The sequence below is a fragment of the Megalopta genalis genome, unplaced genomic scaffold (genome assembly GCF_051020955.1).
Source record: "Megalopta genalis isolate 19385.01 unplaced genomic scaffold, iyMegGena1_principal scaffold0232, whole genome shotgun sequence".
In the NCBI taxonomy this organism is placed as follows: domain Eukaryota; kingdom Metazoa; phylum Arthropoda; class Insecta; order Hymenoptera; family Halictidae; genus Megalopta; species Megalopta genalis.
Genome location: NW_027476301.1, coordinates 225,001 through 227,500, shown reverse-complemented (window position 1 = coordinate 227,500; position 2,500 = coordinate 225,001). Strand labels below are relative to the sequence as shown.

General features: G+C 44.0%; 2 non-coding genes across 2 annotated transcripts in view; both read right to left on the bottom strand.

The window, feature by feature from the left end:
- Positions 1-999: 999 nt before the first annotated feature.
- On the bottom strand, positions 1,000-1,154 carry LOC143262887 (5.8S ribosomal RNA). Its single transcript, XR_013036536.1, has one exon. It is a non-coding gene; the product is annotated as a 5.8S ribosomal RNA (ribosomal RNA).
- Positions 1,155-2,486: 1,332 nt separating this feature from the next.
- LOC143262876 (small subunit ribosomal RNA) overlaps positions 2,487-2,500 on the bottom strand; it is a 1,921-nt gene continuing 1,907 nt past the window's right edge. The window contains exon 1 of the ribosomal RNA XR_013036530.1: positions 2,487-2,500. This exon is cut by the window's right edge and continues 1,907 nt beyond it. This is a non-coding gene — a ribosomal RNA (small subunit ribosomal RNA).

Below are 2,500 nucleotides of genomic sequence, written 5' to 3'. Positions count from 1 at the left end.
AAACCCTTAAAGCAAAAAAAAAACCGTTTATCGCGCCTCACCAATATATCTTTTATAAAATTCGATATCCTCTCCAAATATAGATCTTCGAAACACTCGCAAGACGATTACAATCGGTATAACTTTAACGTCCGTCCGAAAAGTACTTTCGGGGACTAGACGACCGATTGATCTCGTGCGGTTTCGCTATTCGATCATTTGAAGAGAACAAAAAGATATATGGGGCGACCGACAAACGGTTTTCCCGTAGAACCAGACTCGCGATTGCGTTGACACACACATCATAGCCACACCAATAGAAGAGTTTTAGGACGGTAACCCGGGTGGGGTGTTCTTTACTCAGAATATGTGCAACATCGGATCTATATAGCCATCGATACAATTCGTACACAAATGTGTCGTACGAAGAGAGAGACTTTTTTTCCTCTGGCAACATAACGGTAAGAGACATCCTTCCACACTCATAGGTTCCACTCCCTGGGGCTATGATATATATATACATATAAATTCAAATTCGAAGCAACGGTCACAATTCTACTCTATATTTTTGCGGGTTATGTGTTCTTTCGTTCAATTTCTTTCATGCGTTCGTTCGATCTCTGTACACAGTCTTCACATAGGACAGACTCGTGTAGTACGCTTTCGTGGGTTAAACCCATCTCGTTTCATTTCAGGCGACGTCGGGAGCGCGTTGAAAATGTACCAGTGAAATCTCGATAGTTCTACGGATACGAATCGTCCCGAAAAAGATTTTGTCACCGCTTCGAAGCGGTGTTTCAGACGGGCGGACGTATATAAAACATATACGACACACGACACCGCCTTCCACACTCACGCTAGTTCGAACACGATTTCCATCTCTCTCGAAGACTGTTAGACGTACGTAAAATTTCTCAATATTCATAGGACCGCGACAAACGCCGACGAAGCGCCCATCATTCGCTCGTACGTATATAGGCAACAAGTGCCATCAACGCAAGCAGTTTATAAGTACGTAAACGACCCTCAGCCAGGCGTGGTCCAGGAATTGTATCCGTGGACCGCAATGTGCGTTCGAAATGTCGATGTTCATGTGTCCTGCAGTTCACACGTTGACGCGCAATTAGCTGCGTTCTTCATCGACCCACGAGCCAAGTGATCCACCGTTCAGGGTAATTTTTCCCTTTTATTCTCTCATATATAATATAATGTGTATTTGCTATCCACCACATTTTTGTGTTATATTTCGGAACAAGCCGATACCCGAAGAGCTCCAACCAGCGCGCGAAGGAGATTCGGGAGTCGTCGTACGACGACATAATTGTCCCTTAAAGAACGAGATATTTCCGTCGAAACCATATATATATATGTACGAGCAAATCCAAAACCACTGTTTTCTTGCAAGTTCGACGGTCGGAGCGAATAGAACATTGAAAAGCCTTCTATCGAAGAAACACAGAGAGTATATCACCTCCAAAAACGACGGGGATATGGATATTCAAACTGGACAATTATCAACCCGATACTGGATTCGAAAAGTTTCTCTCTCCTTTCGTCGTTATTTACACCGGACAGACTCACGGCCGGCTCTAGCTGGGTGTCATATATATATACGTCCCACGCTCATGCTGCCACTAGCGCGCAACAGAGTAGGGTGTCAATGACAACGACACAGCATTGAAACGAGCTACACAAGCCGGTCTCTCTTGATACCAATGTAAACGAGCATTAAGTTATCTTCAGACTGCCCGATATTTTCGTCCTTTGGACTTTCCCAACGATTCCTTTTTTTCTTTTTTTTTTTACACCACAGCGAAGACTTGAGGAAGCGTGATTAGCACGCTCGCATCCCTCCCTGTCCTACTACAACTGTGTGTGTGTGTGTAAAGAAAGAAAAAAGAATACATTGGCTTTCTCTCTATCGAGAAGATGGCCTACGCAACGCAGATCAAAGGCCTAATACGTGTAATATAATACGCGTCTGGCCGTGTATAAATCACGCACGAATGATCTGGTCGGGCCCAACTCTTCTCGTACGCTTATTTTTCCGTGTTGGGGCACTATCATAAAATCACACAAACCCCAACACGTGTGTGTCTTGGAAGGAAGATGGCCTACGCAACGCAGATCAAAGGCCTAATACGTGTAGTACACACGTCTGCCGTGTAAATCACGCACGAATGATCTGGTCGGGCCCAACTCTTCTCCACCACACCACATCCCAACTTTGTACATTTTTATATATTTTTGTGCGTTGGGGCACCTTCATAATCACAAACCCCAACAACACATATATCTCTCTCTCTTTGAAAGATTTGTTGTGGCCTACGCAACGCAGATCAAAGGCCTAATACGTGTAGTACACACGTCTGGCCGTGTAAATCACGCACGAATGATCTGGCGGGCTCAACAATATCTTTTTTTTTTATATGAATTCTTATCCACAAACTAATCGAATTCATTTTCTCTCCTCCTCTCCTCTCTCTTTGAGATATATTGGAACATTGTAATGATCCTTCCG